This window comes from Loxodonta africana, chromosome 9 (genome assembly GCF_030014295.1).
Source record: "Loxodonta africana isolate mLoxAfr1 chromosome 9, mLoxAfr1.hap2, whole genome shotgun sequence".
Classification (NCBI taxonomy): Eukaryota; Metazoa; Chordata; class Mammalia; order Proboscidea; family Elephantidae; genus Loxodonta; species Loxodonta africana.
In genome coordinates this window covers 106534844-106555853 of record NC_087350.1, presented here as the reverse complement: position 1 = coordinate 106555853, position 21010 = coordinate 106534844, and positions in this window count along the sequence as shown.

Sequence of the window (21010 nt, the reverse complement as noted above, 5' to 3'; positions counted from 1 at the left end):
AGAGGGTAAAGAGACAGAAATGGAGGCAAGTTATCAGGAACCTGGAAAATCGCCTTAGAGTTAAAGAAACATAGTGGTGTGCTTTACTTAGAAAATGTCTATTTTTGTTAAGCCAAGTCAGAATTCATCTAGACTTGAGAGATGTAGAAGACAAATGGAAAATTCACTTCACTCCAATCCAGATTTCACAACTGTTTTGTTGTTCCAAGGTAGAAATCGGGGCTTCCAGATGTCAGGTTCATGGTGATACAAGAACATCTGACCTAAAATGAATCCCCATCCACCTATTATTACACTCCTATAGAGCTGTAGGAAACCCTGGCGGCATAGCGGTTAAGTGCTACAGCTGCTAACCAAAGGGTCAGCGGTTGGAATCTGTCAGGCACTCCTTGGAAACTCTATGGGGCAGTTCTACTCTGTCCTATAGGGTCGCTATGAGTCAGAATCAACTTGATGGCACTGGGTTTTTGTTTTTTTTATAGAGCTGTGATGGTCTAGAACTATTCTGTCTGATAAAAATGCTTGATAACTCTAACTGCTTTTATTACGTACCATTCACTAACGTAAGTACTTTATATGTATTATCTCATTTAAGTACAGGCACTTATATAATGCAGGTAAGACTTTCAATAAGGATAACAAAAGAAAAAAAACATTCTAATATACTTGAAAATGAATTTAATTCCTAAGAGAGTGCAAAATCTGTAAGCTATAAATATACAATTCAATCCTGATAGCTAAAAAATAATTTCCTTCCTGGTACAAACCCAAAATGTAGCTTAAAATGTAAAAATGTATAACTTAATAGTGTATAATGTCACACAGAAGCTTTGTCTAAAACCAAAATATTTAGTAAACTGATTATGAAGAGTACCTAAATTGTGCTTCTGATACCATATAGAAAAAATGCTTATTGGCTGAGTTTTCACATCATCAAACTTTTATTTTAATATTTTATATGTTTGGTTACATCAATAATATCTGCTTTCAAAGGAAAGTTAGATCAACATTTATTAGAATATTCTAAAATTATTACATTCTTAATCTAGCATAACTGTTTTTAGTATACAATATATATTAATACTTTAATATTGAGAAACAAATTCATAATTTCAGCTGATTTGCTCAAATTTATAATTTAATTTTAATGATATGATACATAAAAGCAAATTTTACTTCAAGAAAATAACAATTTAAAGCATTTTTATCTTTGAATTTTTCTAGAGGCATTTTAAGCTACGATCACAATCTCCTACAAAAACTCATTTAGATGCAGGAAGATAAAATTTTTTATACATGTGCTATGCTGTTCACATTCCATTGTGCTTCCAAGATTTCAGGTCAAAGTTGATAATCTTTGCTTTTGAGCATAATTCAGGTTAAAGCAAACGTGGTAACTTTATTTAGCAGCCAATTTATTAAATCTGTTTTAGAATTGTTGTTCCTGTTGCTAGGTGCCCTCGAGTCAGTTTGGACTCACAGCAACCCTATGTAAAACAGAAACACTGTCCAGTCCTCCACCATCCATACAATCATTGTTATGCTTGAGCCCATTGTTACAGCCACTGTGTCAATCTATTTCATCGAGGGTCTTCCTCTTTTTTGCTGACCCTCTACTTTACCAAGCATGATGTCCTTCTCCAGGGACTGATCCCTCCTGATAACATGTCCAAAGTATGTACGACACAGTCTCGCCATCCTTGCTTCTAAGGAACCTTCTGGCTATACTTTTTCCAAGACAGATTTGTTCATTCTTTCAGCAGTCCGTGGTATATTCAATATTCTTCTCCAACACCACAATTCAAAGGCGTCAATTCTTCTTCAGTCTTCCTTATTCATTGTCCAGCTTTCTCATGCATATTAGGTGATTGAAAAAAACATGGCTTGGGTCAGGCGCACCTTAGACCTCAGGTGACATCTTTGCTTTCCAACACTTTAAAGAGGTTTTTGCAGCAGATTTACCCAATGCAATGTCTCTTTTGATTTCTTGACTGCTGCTTCCGTGGCTGTTGATTGTGAATCCAAGTAAAATGAAATGCTTGACAACTTCAATCTTTTCTCCTTTTATCATGATGTTGCTCATTGGTCCAGTCGTGAGGATTTTCGTTTACATTGAGGTACAATCCATATTGAAGGCTGTGGTCTTTGTTCTTCATCAGGAGATGCTTCAAGTCCTCTTCACTTTCAGCAAGCAAGGTTGCGTCATCTGCATAACACAGGTTGTTAATGAGTCTTCCTCCAATCCCTATGCCCTGTTCTTCTTCTTCTTATAGTCCAGCTTCTTGGATTATTTGCTCAGCATACAGATTGAATAGGTATGATGAAAGGGTACAAACTTGATGCACACCTTTCCTGACTTTAAACCAATCAGTATCCCCTCGTTCTGTTCAAATGACTGCCTCTTGATTTAAATACCTGTACGCTTACCTGTATATTAACCACCTGACATATACCTGTATACTTAACTGTTAGCTCCATAAATCAAGGGTCATGCTTATTATCTCTTTTAATCATATTTTCTCTGTCTGACACACAGTACTTGCTCATGAAATTGAATTTAATGAGTAAAGACAAGGGATTACTCATGTAATTTTTTTGAGAAATATAAAAGTTTTTCAATTATCTTTGTTTTCTTATCCAGATATTGTGCAAGCCTATGAGTAAAACTGATTTGTAGAATATTCTTTAGTATTTTATAGTGTTAAGATTGCTCATCTTATTTTTATAATGAATGTAACAGTGGATATGCTAAACCATTTTTAAACCTTTAAGCAAATTCACTGGTAAAGACATAAAATGATAATGATTAGAGAGAAATATGAACATGTGTAGCATATCAACTGTGTGATATAATTAGAAAACCAACAGAAAAGACACGTGCCAAAAAAGTAATTATCTCTATTATTCTCCCTATATTTTCATTTTATTCCAAAATTAACATTTACAGCTGTGACAAAAAAAAAAAAAAAATCTACCCACCTTAAAAAAAACCACCAGTATTAACAGCAGAAAAAGTTTAAAAAAAAAAATTTAGCATGGCAACCATTATTTACTATGGGCTGGATTGCTGATCTAGTTGGCTAGTTAATAACTGGACTTTTTATTATTAGCTTCACATTAAAAGATTAGCTAAAAGAAGGGTCATGACCTCAGTTAACAGAAATATTGCAAGTGTGTTGCTTGCTTCATGCATAATTTATAATCCATTTGAACCAAATGATCTGCAGAGCAATATTACAATTAACATTCAACTGTTCCATGGATTTTGCTAACTCCCTTTAGAAATACTGTATGTAATGGGTAGCATGACATGATCTTCTTGAGTAGCTAACACGCCATCATAGACTCTGTTAACTTTAAAGGGGAAAAAGAAGGTGTCTCAATACATTAAAATAAAAACATGGCTGCCACATAATAGCTTATCAGTTGAGTAAAATAAGGCAAGTCATATGAGAGAAAAGTTTAATTTAAAAAACCAACATGAATACAAATGAAAATAAGCAATATGAAACAGTATTTCATCCAAAAAATCAGCAATTAGCCTTATTGGTCCTAATTATAAATCCATCCCTTTTTTACTGACACTTTGTTTTACCTCATAAGGGAAGGTTTCCTTGTACCTGGATAAGCATTATCTTTCTCTTTTATTTCAAATATCTTCTCCGATCCATTAACAGAAAGAAAAAAAGAGATTATTTTTTAAGCACACACATTTTGGGATGAACCAACATTTTTAGACATTTGATCAGTACAGATATTTCATAATTTGAGACACAAGGAAAAAATATAAGGAAGAAAAACTGGTATGGTATCTTAGAAATAGTAATTGAAATAAAATTTCACAACATTAAACACACAAGGAAAAAAAACGACCGTCTTCCTTGACCTCAAATCTCCCCCAAAATTTAAGGTCAACTATGTCTTTCACCAATAGTACAAACTTTTACCAAGAAAAATTCAGATAGATTCATGCATTTTAATGAAGGTGAACACTCTACCCAGCTATTACCAGTTTTACTCTTCAGCATGCAGATTAAGTTTGAGATTTTATAATTAGAAAATCCTAATACAACCCACTAAATTATGATCACTAGGGAAAGCCAGGAAACTCTGGTGGTGTAGTGGTTAAGAGTTATGGCTGCTAACCAAAAGGTCTGCAGTTCAAAGCCACCAAGCACTCCTTGGAAACTCTCTGGGGGCAGTTCTACTCCGTACTATAGAGTCCCTAAGAGCTAGAATCGACTCATGGGCAACAGGTTTTATTTATTTATTTTTTTGGTAAGGGAGAGCCAAAGACTAAATACCTTGCCTGCCTCCACTTTTCTTAGGATCGGCACAAAACCTAGTAAAAGCTCAGGTACTATCATTGTGGCCAAGTTGAGGAGATATGCTTTTATTTTTTTTCCCCTGAAAAATATCTAGATTATTAACTTACTAATGAGGCTGTTGTCAAGAATGCCCATTAAAATGTTTGACAAGCATTTTTTGAAAGCATATGATTGATCAAATGCTATGTAACTGCTCTGTCATAGATAAGTAGAAATGGTCTTGTGTCTATGTTCATGCCTCAGCCACCATGATTAAAGGTGCAATCTAATCACAGTTTTAAGTTAAATTACAGGCCTGACTTTCAAACTATGAATGAAACTATGTTCAAAAGATTTCTTCTCATTCCATCACTAAAAATCATCATGTTCTATCTCACTTCTCTTGTTGCTCTTTTTCATCATCAAAAGAACATTTTTTTGTAACATTTGCTATCATATGGAAACCCTGGTGGCGTAGTCGTTAGGAGCTATGGCTGCTAACTAAAAGGTTTGCAGTTTGAATCCACCAGGCACTCCCTGGAAACCCTATGGGGCACTTTTACTCTGTCCTTAAGGGCCACTATGAGTTGAAACTGACTCAATGGCAACAGATTTGTTTTTTTTTCTTTTGATATCATACATCAAAGGATTACTATTATTATTAATTCGCTATCCTAGACGGTTGTAGGTATATCTTAAAAATAGCCAACAACAACAAAATTATCTTCTAAATTCTCTGAACTATTTTTAGCAGTAGAGCTTCCTAGAGAACAAATCCATCATTAGGTAAAGAGTGGTGCCTATGGCAGACACCTTCTTCCTGCACCCCCTAAGCAATCTGCTCAGTGGTGTTCTTCTCAAGGCTACAACATTTTTCCAAGACTAGAATGTTTGTCTATTTTAAGTCACCAAATATATACATGTCTGCTAACTGGTTTATCCCATATAAGGCCATGGTCTTCATGATGCACTTGTGTAGTATTTATAATTCATAGCTACTTCCATACACATATGTCTCATTTGACCCCTGTCAGTCAGAAAACTTTCTGGAATGAAATGACATTTTATAATTCCTTTGAAGGTCACAGGCTCCATTCAGGGCCTAACGACACACATGGTCGCTTTCACCAGGGGGAAAAATGTTATAAAAATACATTCAAACTTATCATTTCAATGGATTCATGGACAACCTCAATTCTCATGTTAAGGTCTACATGCCCAGCATGGTTAACTAAAGTTGAAGTTCACATAACTTGTTAAATGGTAGTTAAGGCTGCATGAAAGCAAGTAAGAAAAAATTTGGAGGCATTAAAAGAAAAAAAGAAGTTATCTCTGAGAATATATTAGGTACTCTCCATCCCTAAAGATGTTACCACTTTCCTAATACAGATTAAGGAGTCGCTGGGTGGCACAAATGGTTAAGCAGTCAATTCCCAGCCAAGAGGTTGGCAGTTCAAACCCACCCAGAGGCACCTTGGCAGACAGGCCTAGAGACCTGCTTCTGCAAGGTCACAGCCTTGAAAATCCTATGGAATAGTTCTACTCTGCACACACGTGGCTGCCAAGGGTCGTAATTCTTGGCGGCAACTAAGAACAATAACAATCCTGAGTAGGCAACAACATAAAGGCAGAGTACATGAATGGGGTGGCACTATAAGTACGGGACACCCTTCAGGTTCGAGTTACTAAAGAAATATCCTCTAACTGCTTTGTCAGCATATTCCTCAAGGAGGCCGTGGATTAATACTTCTTAATCCTGGAAGCACATTAGAATCACCCAGGGAGGGGAGGGACCAGAACCCAGATGGCAGAGCAAGAAGTTCCATGCTCCCGTCCTCTCACAGAAAAATAAAACACAAGTAGAAAATGATAGTACTAGGCTTGTTAGAACTCTGGTGAACAGCTGGGTGATCACAGCCATCAGCCAAAGTCTTGTTAGAATGGTAGGAAGACTCTCAGACTGTTTTTGACACTGGCTTGAATACTACCCTTGCCTCAGCTCAGCAGCTGGCTTGAAGCAGAAGCCATGTCTCCAGCTTAGGATCCTGGTCCCTGGTTCTACAGCACGCAGAGTGCATCTTATTAACAAAGTATGGTGTTTGCCTGTTTGGGTTAGTCGAATCTAAAGAACTAAAGCAAATCTCTTATTTGTTTTGTCCATCTTGGAGGTGGCTAAGGGCAGAGTAGCAGAAGGCCTAGCCTGAGGCTTGTATGGTGAATTAAGGGGCTACAGCCACTTAGGGCAAAAGAGGGTGGTTGAAACACCAGGATCAAAACCCTGGGGAGAGAATTTCCTACGTAAATTGGGGCATTTAAAGGCACCCTGGCAGCACAGTGGTTAAGAGTTCTGCTGCTAACTAAAATGTCAGCAGTTTGAATCCTCCAGGTGCTCCATGGGAATTCTATGGGGCAGTTCTACTCTGTCCTATAGGGTTGATATCAATCAGTTTTTTGGTTTTTAAAGACACCCAAGTGTGTCTAATTAGGAACCCTGGGTGGTACAAACAGTTAAGTGCTTGACTACTAACTGAAAGTTTGGTTGTTCAAACCCACCTAAAAGCACCTCAGAAAACAGGCCTGGTGATGTGCTTCTTTCTGAAAAATCAGAGTCTTGAAAACCCTATGGATCACAGTTCTACTCTGACACACATGGGGTCACCAAGAGTCAGAATCAACTTGATGTCAACTAACAACATCAACAAGTTTGTATACTTAGGAGGGCCACTAGAATGCCCATAAAGTCCCAAGGGATTCCTCAACTTTCTCCTCAAGCGGATCTCTCCACTCAGGGTCAGCCTGGTTAAAGATTGCCCTAGCACAGAGCTATTCTGCAAAGACTGCACCAGGGTTTTTGTTTTGTTTTGGTTTCCTTGTGTTCATTTCTGCAAAAAATAGTTTGGGAAAGTCACTAAGCTAACAGACTACTACAGCCTTCAATAACAGAAAAAGAGAAGAAAGAAAGAAAAAAACTGAACAAACCCCAAAAAAGGGGGAGATCCTGAGTTCTAGAACTACCATATTACACTCTTCACATGGCCCATTTTCAAAAAAAAATAAAACACAAGACACATACAGAAACAGGGACAGATAGCCCATTAATAGAAACAAACAAACAAAACTGATAGAAACCATTCCTTAAGAAGATCAGACACTTGACAGGCTAGATACAGAGTTTAAAACAACTTTTCAGAAAAAGAATTAGGGAGTTTTAAAAAAAAAGGAGGGGGGGACACTTGTCTAGGGCCTCAACCTCTAAGATGCTGGTTTAATTGTTCCATTGTAGGGTTCTGACATACTAAGTTTTAAAGCTCCCAGGAGAACTTTATGATCTGCAGAGTGAGAACTGCTGCTACAGAAGAACCAACAAGAGGGAACTTTGGATTTAATTATGATAAGGAATTAGGATGCCATTGTCAAAGTGATCTCGTATCACAAAATCACCATTTCATGTTGCAGTTTACTTTGGCAAACACAAGTGTCTTCAAATATAATTGTCAAATTATTGTTGTTAGTTGCCATAGAGTTGATTAAAACCATAACTGTAGCCAGTTGGTTCGAATCTGACTCATAGCAACCCTAGAGGACAGAGTAGAAGCTGCCCCATAGGGTTTCCAAGGAGAAGCTGGTGGATCCCAACTGCTAACCTTCTGGTTAGCGGCCCTAGTTTGCTGTAGCTCTTAACCACTATGCCACCAGGGTTCTATAGAGTTGATAACCAGAAAAAAAAAAAAAACCATAGTGTCCAGTAGATTTCCACTCATAGCGACCCTACAGGACACAGTAGAACTGTCCCATATGGTTTCCAAGGAATGCCTGGTGGATTTGAACTGCTGACCTTTTGGTTAACAGCTGTGGCACTTAACCACTAGGCCACCAGGGTTTCCATAGAGTTGATTAGGGAAAGCATATTTAAAATCTGAAAAAAAAAAAAAAAAATCATCCCATAGCAGAAAATTATGAGTCGGAATCGACTCAGTGGCAATGGCCTTGGTTTTAAGATTCCAAAAAAGAAATTGTAAATGTACAAATCAAAATATAATAGAAAAGGAAAAGGAGAAAGACTACATAATAAATTTTTGATAAATGCAGATTTAAGCAGTGTACACAAATTATAAAAGGGAGAACACAAAATAGTATAGAAATATATAAAAGCTCATTCAACCTTAAAAAAAAATCTATGTATCACATTATTTTTTCATTACTCTTAATAAATTTAAAGTTATATAGTGTCTGATCTCCAGTTAACAAGAAGGTAGCACAATTTGACTTTACAAGGTATGATTTTTGACACTCGATGAGATGGACTGACACAGTGGCTGCAACAGTGGGCTTAAACACAGCAAGACTGTGAGAATGGCACAGGGCTGGGCAGTGTTTCGTTCTGTAGTACATAGAGTCACTATGAGTCAGAATCAACTCGACAGCACCTAACAACAATCTGATTAAGTCAGGTGTTTTTGAAGGTCCTGCCACTTCAAATAATTTTTGCAAATAAGTTATTGGAAAAATTTAGAATAAATAGACTATCTCTCAAATTTAACAATCCCATTAACTAAAGGAGGCCAAGAAGTAATGTCTTAGTCACCTAGTGCTGCTATAACAGAAATGCCACAAGTGGATGGCTTTAACAAAGAGAAGTTTATTCTCTCACAGTCCAGTAGGCTAGAAGTCCGAATTCAGGGCGCCAGCTCCAGAGGAAGCCTTTCTCTCTCTGTAGGCTCTGGAGAAAGGTCCTTGTCATCAGTCTTCCCTTGATCTGGGAGCATCCCAGCACAGGAACCTCAAGTCCAAAGGACACACTCTGCTCTCAAAACTGCTTTCTTGGTGGTATGAGGTCCCATGTCTCTCTGCTCACTTCTCTCTTTTATATCTCAAAAGAGATTGACTTAAGACACTACCTAATCTTGTAGGCCTCATCAGTATAATTGCCACTAATCCATCTTATTATATCACAGTGATAGGATTTACAACATATAGGGAAATCACATCAGAAGATAAAACAGTAGACAATCATATAACCATACAAGGAAATCATGACCTAGCCAAGTTGACAGATATTTTGGTGGGACACAATTCAATCCATAACAAGTAGGCACATACACACAGCAGCATACATAAGAAAATTGCAATATATTTAAGTAATTTTTAGGGCTGAATTTTCCTTTCTTAAAAATTTTTAAATTTTGTTGTTGTTGAGCATATACACACCAAAACATATACCAGTGTAACAATTTCTGCATGTACAATTCAGTGACGCAAGCTGAAATGCCCTTATACCACCCCTCCCAAAAATTTATTCATTAAATTATTTGAGAGTTAATAGATTTTATCTACAGTCAAGAGTACTTAGTCATCTAGGAAAGCATGAATATGATTCTCAAAATATTCAGTTGCATATCTTTCTGAGAAGAACATAACAAAGAAATAAAATCACAGAAACTTAAGAGTTTGAAGAGATTTTATAAGAAATGCATTCAACTGTTCTTCCAGCATCCCTTCTAAAATATACATAGCAGATAAACAGGCATGTGGTAATCTGTGTCCTACCTACTGCATTGGGTACTACACTAGTTTGTGTGTGTGTGTGTGTGTGTGTGTGTGTGTGTATGCAGGTGTGCATATATGCACATGCTTTGAGAATTTTAACCACTGAAAATCTGTTTTCTTTCCAAGTGCTAACATTCATCTTGAACTCACAATTAACACTCCCATTGTGATCTGCCCACCCAATGTACGATGGCACACAGTACTAAAAGGCTGACTGATCTGTTGCTCACAGAGTATACAGTTCACTGGGACACAGAGAATAAAAAAAGCAAGGCTTTCTAGGAAGGTTTGGACAGCTTAAAGAATGAAACGGAGAATTTTATTGCATACGTATCTTATACCGCAACACATATTGCAACCTTCTTATGTTTTTCTTGTGTTATGGGGGTTATTTCATCGTGACCAAGGGTATTACTAAGACACATAGAGTAAAATCAGGTGTGTTTACACATTGTTTTTGTAGATGAGAACAACATTCAAAGCGATTGCACTTTCAAAGGTAATGAATATCTTACTATTCTTTATCAAAAATACTAAGTAAACCCAAAAGGGTCAATTCAATTTTGCTTATCTGTAAAATTAAGATCCCTAGTAGCAATTAATGAGATTTGGAAGAAAATATTTAGTTAGGGGGAAGAAAAAAAACAGAAAGAAAAAGCTTTAATCTAGTTATTTTTAGTACTTTCTCATGCATTCAAGAAATGTTTTTGAGAGTCTACTAGGCCAGGTACTGTTATAAGTGCTGCAGGTATAGCAGTAAAGGAGACAGACAAAAATATCTTACCTACTGGTGCTTACACTGTAGTTGGCCAGGCAGGTATTAAAGAAGATAAGTGAATAGAACATGTAGTTGCTTAAATAATCATAGTTACCAGGAAGAAAAATACAGCCAGGAAGGTGAAAGGAAGTGCCTGGGTGAGGAAAGGGACTACAATTTTAGAAAAAATAAACAGGGAAATTTGTATCGAAATGGTGATATTTGGGTACCATGTAAATGACACTATTACAAAAACAAGGAAGATACATGTGTTGGACTCTCATTTTTACATTTAAACAAACAGCTTCAAATGAACTTCATTGCAAGTCAGTGTTATGTTTAATATTCAAATTCACTCTCTAGCCTTTATCCAAATTAAAAACTCTAGATAAAATCCACCCACAGCTCTAAATGACAGAAAACTTGAGTTTGTTCTGCTTAGTAGGCTTCTGCTCAAATTTAGTTTCAGTAATAAATTAGAATAATTTCATTTGATAGCCACCTGGTATTATGGCCTCAGAAACAATGGACATTTAAGGGACTTTTCATGGAAAGTATCTAAGATGAAAACATGGAAGAGGGAGCCAGAGCCACAACAAATCAGTGCCGGACAATGGCATTATCAACTTATACTTGTTTGGAACATTACATTTCACAAAACAACTCTTCCGAGTTCCTCAGGGCAACAACCCTATGAGGTAGGGGACGGTTTCTTTTACTAGCATTTTACAAAGAAAAAAAGCCTGAAATTCAGAAAATGTAAATGAATTCCCCACAGAGACAAAGCTGAGTACCGGGAAACTGCATACTAGAATCTGGGTCTTCTTATTCCTAATCCATGTCTTTTTAAAATTCATTTTACTGCTTCCCTATTTTTCTCCCCCAACTCCTGTCCCTGCAAAAAGACAAGAAAGAAAGAAAAGAAGTGAAATGGAGTCTGTGTTAACATCCTTGGCTGCTCTGTTAACAAAAGTTTGGAGGTTTGAGTCTACCCAGAAGTGCCTCGGAAGAAACGCCTGAAAATCTACTTCTGAAAAATCAGCCATTGAAAACCCTATGGGCAAAACTCTCCGACACACATGGGGTTGCCATGAGTATGAATCTACCCCAAAGCAGCTGGTTTGGTTTTATTGTGTCAGGAGCTGGATATATGCCCTGCTCTTAGTTGTAAAGGGCAGGGAAGGGGGTGCTGAGCATTTATAAAGCTGATTTACAAAACTGGTATATATGCTACAATGTTGGCTGTACCTTCACATCAAGTAATTCTAATTTGTTCAGACACCGTGTCAATCTTAATGCAAGAGCTGTCAGAGCTAGAGATGGTAGGAGACTGTCAGAAATTGTGGTCTCACCAAAGAAAAAAGGCAGAGCCTTAAAAGGAACAGGCATTCTAGTATGAGTTGCAAATAATATGCCTGCTAGAAGAATACGAATGTTCTCCGCTCCGTGGTTTCTCAACATGATTAAGGTAGTCTAATTCATTTTTTTTAATTCAAATGCATTCTGCTTATGTAAGGTGCTGCAAAAGTGCTGCTTCAGTCAATGGCGACAGTATTCCAAAGAGAGGCAATTAGACTTCATGAGATTCAAAGTTTAGGCCTCATTATATATGATATTTTTCAGCTGGCACACATATTGAAGCCTTCAGGAAAGGGATGCATAAAACAAGGGATCCTATTTGAGCTCCACTGATCACTGAAGAATGCTGACTGCCAAGCTGCCAACTGGGTTCTCAAAGAATAGACGTATCAGCTACTGACTCAAACAGCTGTGAAGCTCCCACTTGCTGCCAGTGGATAATCAAAAAACAACTGAAATACCTACCTTCAGAAAGCCAGAATAAAGTGTCTACAGAAGCAATGGGTTACTATAAAACTTCCCCTTTTCGTAGGCCTCGCCAGCAGGGGTAGATTATCTAACAGGCAAGGTAAGCACAGTACTTACGTTGCTTACCAGATCCCCTGTAGTGAACAATTTCACATTTTTTTTTCACCACATCAAAGATTCTCCTTCTAGGTATGGCTCTCCCAACTCCACAGCACCTTCCTACAGCCTGAAAGCCTCTTTTCAAATATGCAGTTACTGACAGGCGAGAATGACCCAGTAAGCAAAGTAAGCTTACCAGATGATCTGGTAAGCAAGGTAAGCACTGTGCTTACCTTGAGTATTGAATAATCCGCCCCTGCTCACCAGGCATGCCATAACTGTAGGCAAGCATAGTATAAAGCTGCACCTTCCTCAATCAGCACTTTCTTAGCCAAAAGTTGACAAAATATAGTTGGAGATTCAATCTAGTTATACTTCCATGTTATCGTACAAATACTATTAAATTGAGCTACATCTCATGGGTCATTTGCTATCTTGAGGAAGGGGACATGTATATCTACTGTAAAAACCAAGAGGAAAAGAGTCACAATGGAATTACATTATATAAAACATTTTAACTTAAAATTTAAATAATGCTTTTTTTTTTTTTTTTTTTAATTAGAGCTATCAATATATGAGTAGTGAAGAATTAACCAGAAGAGGGTATATAAGAAAAAAATGACAGAGTCCATAACTCAGTGATCATGGCCCTGAGGTAAGTCAATTTTAATGATCATCTTACTCATATTACTCTTAAGATGGTGCAAATAAATGACACAAAATCAAGGTAACGGTAAAAGAAAAATACACTCTACTAGGTAACTGATTGCTAATAAAAGCATCTGTCTCAATAATATTTCTAAAGGAATGGGAATGTTCTCTATGAATTGAGGAGAGAAGAGTCTGGGAAGTGGGTACTTTTACATATATATACCAAAGACTTTATTAGAAGTTGAGTGTTTGTTTTAAGTGAAATATTTCAATAAATCAATTATTATTTATTTAAGGTGAAAATATATACAACAAAACATTGCTAATCCATTTTCCCTGGAGAAACACATTAGGGCTTTGAACTGGTTCTGAACACTTCAGTAGTTGCTGACATAAATGAGGGCAGCATACATGTTGCATAGCAACCAAATCTGCTGCTCAGTAGGTTTCTGACCCTAGTAGGAAACAAACAGTGATGTCCCTCTTGAAGATGGTGGCCAAACATGCCCCTTTGAATATGTGTTACCCTCACAGTCCTGCCAATAATCCAAACTCCAGTATCAGAATCCTGAAACACTCAAGATCCATGCAGGAGATTGAATTATTGGCAGGACTGTGGAGAGTGACACATATTCAAAGTGGTGAGTTGGCCACCATCTTTGAGTGGCACACCACTGTTTGTTTCCTTCTCAGGTCAAAATTTGATGGGCCCCAGAACAACTAGATGGTGCCCGCCTACTACCGCTCTGATAGGGATCACAATAGAGGGTCCCAGACAGAGTAGAAGAAAAATGTAGAACAAAATTCAAATTCACACACACACAAAGAAGACCAGACTTACTGGTCTGACAAAGACTGAAGGAACCCCAAGATTATGACCCCCAGACACCCTTTTAACTCAGAACTGAAGCCACTCCTGAAGTTCACCCTTCAGCCAAAGAACAGACAGGTCTCTAAAACAATGACAAACTTGAGGAATGTACTTCTTAGTTTAATCATGTATATGAGACCAGATGGGCAATATCTGCCGGGACACAAAGACAAGACGGCAAGAAGGAACAGGAAAAATGAATGGGTGGAAACGGGGAGTGCGGTATAGGGGAGTGTGTTGACACCTGGAGGGGATTGCAGCCAATGTCACATAACAATTTGTGTATGAATTGTTGAATGAGAAACCAATTTACTCTGTAAACTTATACCTAAAACACAATAAAAAAGCAAAAAGGGGGGGGGATTTGAAATCATAAATCGGTGAGAATGTATTTTAACTAATCTGAAAATAAATAGAATTAAATAAAAAAAAATTGATGGGCAACAAATTCGGTTGCTATGCAATGCCTACGCTGCCCTCGTTTATGTCAGCAATAACTGAACCCTCTGCACCAGTGTGAAGCCCTGAAACAAATTTATATACTACAGTGTTTACGGACAGTTCTTTTTGTATTTAGTCTTACAGTATTCAGTCAAACATCATTTTTCAAAGTTAATTAGCTCATTTCTTCCTCATTCCCTTCAGTGTGGTTTTGATTAATTTTAAATACAGTTAAGTCCGCATTTCATCCTTTCATCCCCCACCCCCACATGCATAACAAATTAAAGGTGAGAAAATGGGCTTTCATAGAGAATTGCACTTTACAAACTTTTTTAACTCATCTCTTTTTAAGTGTCCATGTTGGTCAAGGCTTTATGTCTGTATACTAAAGTTGACCCACGAAGGGGGCGTCAGGTTAGGGAATTCAATGAATTGACATTCAAGAAAGTTATGTGCATACTGTTAATGTAGAGATCTCATACCAGAAGAGACAACGGGAAATCGGAGAAGAAATAAAGATGTTTCCTTCCATCAAGTTGGAGGGAGAAATTAGAAGGCAAGTGTGTATGGAGCGGTTTGGTCAAGGTTAAATTTAATGTCTGAATCATTCACATAGTTTTATCTACTTTCAAACTGGGGGCTGTCATAGTAATTCGGCATTAAAAAAGATACTTCATAATAATTAAAATAAATCCCCTTAGTTCCTACAAGATAAGTGAGGCAAGAAAACATCTTGCTAGCTTTTCTTTTCTAGATTTCTTTTCTTTTTTTTTTTTAATGGGCAGAAGAAACCTGAACTCTTATCTCCTATTTTCAGCTAACTCTTACCTCTGGCCTTCCAGATCTCTGATACTACAAATCCAACAGCATATCCACATTGTCAGATGAGGAACTTGAAAAGGATTTCATATGGTGAAAACAGTTAGATAACTCTTGAGGACAAAATGGCAATATAAAAATATCCTCTAACAGCTCTGCCAGTATACAACAAATCTAGGTCATTCTATTCAGCAGGAAAGTTACTAGAATAACTCCTCTCTCATTTCCTCCCATAAAAAAGCAACCCCACAAAATTGAATGACCTGTGAGTTCTCTTTTAGGGGAGGCAGCATGCCTTCCCAAGATTTTCCAGTAAGTATTTGTTCACTATTCCTAAATTTGCAGAAATTTGATAATTCATGTCATGTTACAAAAATAACAATAAAATAAAACCAAGAGTTCCAAGCATCCATCAATTAATATAAGCCAAAGTGCTTGGTAAAATTTTAAAAGGACAGAAATAAGCACTATTCCATTGTAAAAAAATAATCCCCTTGGAGCTTAGAGGAATGGGTCTTAGCATGTATTGTCTTTTTGATTCATAAGTATATTACTAAATGTACTGGTAGAGAATGTACGTCTGGTGTGCGTGTGCGCGCGTACGTGCATCTTAGTCATCTAGTGCTGCTATAACAGAAATACCACAAGTGGATGGCTTTAACAAAGAGAAATTTATTTCCTCTCAGTCTAGTGGGCTAAAAAAAAAAACTAGAGGTCCAAATTCAGGGTGTCAGCTCCAGGAGAAGGCTTTCTCTGTCAGCTCTGGAGGAAGGTCTTTCTCATCAATCTTCCCCTGGACTAGGAGCTTCTATGAGCAGGAAACCCAGGTCTAAAGAATGCACTCTGCTCCAGGTGCTTCTTTCTTGGTAGTATAAGGACCCCAACTCTCTGCTTGCTTCCCTTTCATCTCTTGTAAGATAAAAGGTGGTACAGGCCATACCCCAAGGGAACTCCTTTTACTTTGGATCAGGAATGTGACCTTAGTAAGGGTGTTACAATCCCACCTAATCCTCTTTAACATAAAATTACAATCACAAAATAGAGGATGACCACACAATACTGGGAATCATGGCCCAGCCAAATTGATACATACATTTTTGGGGGGACATAATTCAGTCCGTGACAGCATGTTTGCATGTACTGATACATTATTTAGGGGACACAGGGAGATTAGATGCAAAGGAAAGGTGCAGAGCAGCTAACCACCCCTCTTCCTGACTTACTATAGCGCCTCGTCCTCTCTTTGTCCCTCCGTGAGTGGTGGACATTAAAGGAAGAGTACCATTTTGGAACTCAAACACCAAGGAGTTCCTGAAGCAAATACGCTTTGTAAACAAATGCCAAGGCCAACTTCTGCAAAGTCTCTGGGTGAGAAAATGCGGGGCTGTATATGGTTTGGGGTATATACAAAGCCCTCAGCTGAGTGGCTCTGGGCATTTATAAAGCATCCTCATCAATTCAGCTTAAATGTGATAATTCACAATTTATGCAAAGCTTAAGAGGGGATCTTTTTATATTAAAGGCTTAGGAAAGCTGTTTGCTTTTCTTTTTTTTGAAGACCTCTCACCACCTGGCATAATGTGTAATAAATTTGAACTTTCTGGAGAAATAAAAATACCTGATTACTTACCTATGCCAGAGGGTTTGAAATCTGTGCATCTTAAAAGTAAGAGCAGGAAAGGCGACTCCAATACTACACAAAGGATTGATTGAGTGAGAGATCCTTCTCACTATGGAAGCACATGTGACCACCTGAGAAGCGCCGACTCAACTTGTGCAATCATGCAATGTTTAAATTTAGATTTCTATTCTACATGATGTTACATGATCAAGTGAATTTCAAGACAGTTTCAGATTTTTTCAGTCTAAGAACCCTTAGTTTGGATTATTTTATACACAGTGGAATTGAACAAAATTGAAAAAAAAAATTGAACAAAATGAAAAGCAAACACATAAATAAAAATATTAATTATTTTATGTGTAAATACACAGGCCTTCTTCTAAGAAGAGTTATTTCCCAAAAGAGGATCTAGATGTTTAATTATAATTTTTATTAATGTGCTCTGTGAGGCAGTCTGTAAATAAGGACAGAATATGAAATATTAGTTTAGGATCAAATTTTTCTTTTTTGTTTTTTTTGATTAAACACTCTTCTTACAGCCAAATACCTGTTTCATGGTTGTTGCATGTATAATTAATGTAGCTTAATGAACATGCTTCATCAAAATCTCTCTAGTAGTTTAAAAATAACATCAGAGTGGTAGGTCTCACAAATTACAACACTTAGGAAATACACAGTAATATTTTTAAAGTACATCTCATAGCATTTTAGTTTAAAGACAGTGCGCCTGGACTGACAAACTCCTCTAAGGAATCATGTAATAATTGCAGTGATTTACCACCGCATACTACTGCACAGGAAACCCTGGTGGCGTAGTGGTTAAGTGCTATGGCTGCTAACCAAAGGGCTGGCAGTTCAAATCTACCAGGCACTCCTTGGAAGCTCTATGGGGGAGTTCTACTCTGTCCTATAGGGTTATTATGAGTCAGAATCGACTCGATGGCATTGGGTGGGTACTACTGCATACAGGGACTCCCTTCAACACCTGCATTGCCTACTTAGATTCTCCCAGGACATGCATGTCTCCTGCTTGCTTTGATACCTTAGGTATCAATGAAAAACCAGCTGGCCCCAGGAATGCTTCTCCTCCTACCTCGGCAACTCTCCCATTGTTCCCAGTTCAGTCTTTTCTTAGTCACTCTACAATCACAGTGAAAGCATTCATCCTTCTGACAGCAAGTGAGGAGAATTGTGTTATGCGTTGAATTGTATACCCCCAAATATGTGTTGAACTCACAACCCTGGAGCCCTGGTGGCACAGTGGCTAAGTGTTCAAATGCTATCCAGAAGGTTAGCAGTTCAAATCTACCAGTCGCTCCTTGAAAACTCTGTGGGGCAGTTCTACTCTGTCCTAAAGGGTCACTATGAGTTAGAATCAACTCGATGGCAACAGATTTGGTTTTTCGGTTTTTGTACCTGTAAATATGACCCTGTTTGGGAAAAGGGGTTTTTCTTTTGTTAGGTTAATGAAGGTATACCAGTGTAAGGTGGATACTAAACCTAACTGCTTCTGAGTTATAAAAAAGACCAAATTAGACACAGAGACAAACACAGAGTGCAGAGAGATGCAAAAGATAACCAAGGACCACCAAAGAACACCAAGGAGTGCCAAGGAACACAAATGATACTCAGCAGACACCAGAAACTAAGAGAGTCTCGTGGGAGGAATCAACATGGCCAAGACTCTGATTTGGATTTTAGCCTCCAGAACTACAAGAAAATATATTTCTGTTCTTTAAAGCAAAGCCACCCACTTATGGCATTTCTGTAAAGGTAATGCTACATAACTGACACAAATTGTAAGAAAAAAATATTTACTCATAAAATGCCCCCAATATTTTTCAAGTATATTATTTTACTCATTTGTATCCCTCCCCCCCCAAAAAAAGCAGCTCCAAAATATTTCCTAATAGATGAAATTTAAGTAACAAATTATTCTCAATATGATTACTGTAAAAAATGACACGTGTCCATTGGTGGAAAGGAAAAGTCAAACATCATGCTGCTGACATTAATTTCAGGTAAGCCTAACTGTACACTATGGATAACAATACATTCTGACAGTTAACTGATAAAATGTGAAATGTCCTGAAGCCACTAGGAACTTGGTAGCAGCTGTCATATGAGTACCTCTCCTATTTCCATTTATTTGGAAGCAGTACCAAATGTGAGGATCTGGTATTAATGCTGGCAGTCTACTGGAGAGTCATTTTGCTCATGAGGCATAAATGCACATGCAAGAACATCCACTCTAAGGTGAATTCTCCATTGAACTCACTGTGTGAATAAAAATTATGAAGTGCAAATCCTGATTTTCAAGCAGGCTTCCATTGATTCCAAATTTCATTTACCTAAGAGTTTTTATTTTATATAACAAAAGTGGCTACATACATGCCTGGTTTAGATAAGTAAAATCTTATGAAGAACGTCCTCCCATATGGAAGGATAAACTATTCATTTACTAAGCAGTATTTTCTCAGTGGAGTACCTGGGGGGTACAAACATGAAGCACTCAACTACAAAAAGTTGGGGATCTGAACTCTCCCAGAGGTGCCTTGGAAGACAGGCCTGGCAATTTGCTTCTGAAAGCACTACGCAGCAGTTCTACTCTGTACACATGGAATCCCATGAGTCAGAATCAACTCAACAGCAACTATCAAAACAACAAAAACATTTTCTGAATTCCTACTATGCTACCGATTCTCTTCTAGGAACTTGACATGTATTGATGAACAAAGCAGTCAAGAATAATTCCCTTTGTGGAACTTACATAAAATTAAATTATTAATTTTTATGCAAATGATGTGATTAAGGTTTCTGATGCAATACTGAACAACTTCACAGTGTAATGGTGACTATCAAGTTTTATACTGTATGTATTCTTTTTCTGTTTGTACTATCACCAATTCCTGTGAAAGAAGTTTAAAAAAAAATATTACTTAGAAATACTAGTTACAGGCTGGAGAAAAGTACAGAACAAAATTCTAACTCACAGAAAAAAAGAACAGACTTATTGACCTGACAAAGACTGAAGAAATCCCAAGAGTGTGGCCTCCAGACACCCTTTTAGCTCAGTAATGAAGTCACTCCTAAGGTTCACCCTTCAGCCAAAGATTAGACAGGCCCATAAAACAAAATGAGGCTAAGACGGCACACCAGCGCAGGGGCAAGGACTAGAAGGCAGGAGGGGATGGGAAAGCCCAAGGTCAGGAAGGGAGAGCATTGACATGTCACGGGGTTGTTAACCAATGTTATAAAACAATGTGTACTTACTGTTTATGAGAAGCTAGTTTGTTCTGTTAAAAAAAAAAAAAAAAAGGAAGCACTAGTTACTCTTACCACTACATGGATTTCTAATACTCCTATCACTGATATAAAATCATCACAATTGAGGTTTAAGATATAATTGTACTTAATATAGTTCCTAATTCCAGGGAGGTAGTGGATTCACTGGACATTGGAGCCTGAGACCTTGGGTGTGAGAGCTGGCTATAGACAAGTTCTTTATCAGTAAGGCATATTTTGCTCACCTGTAAAATGAGAGCAATAATAATATTTACCTTAGAGGGTGTTGTGAAGTTAAATGCATAGGGTCTGACATGCATTAAGTATTAGCTATTATGATATTTAGTGGCTACAATAATGGGCTCAAACAGAAATGATTATGAGGATGGCGCAGGACTGGGCAATGTTTCATTCTGTTATCTATGAGGTTGCTGTGAGTTGAAGTGGACTGGATGGCACCTAACAAAAACATATATATTTAATAGAATAGAAAAATGAAACTTTCCTAATACTGTAATATGCAAAATAATTTTTCAGGGAAATATTTTATTAACAGCCCAAATCCTCAATGTAATCAATATTTGATTCTGTGAAATTTTTTTGCAAGAAATAATTATTTCAAAGAGGATATGTGTGTAAACTTTTGAAGTCTCGCGTTCTCTTTACCATTTGAGTTCAGTACATACCGAAGCAGTCAACTATTTCTCCATTAAGGGGCAATTTTCTATGCTCATGTAGCCTCTACCTACCTCAACTTTGAGAACTGAGAAAATAATTCATGAACA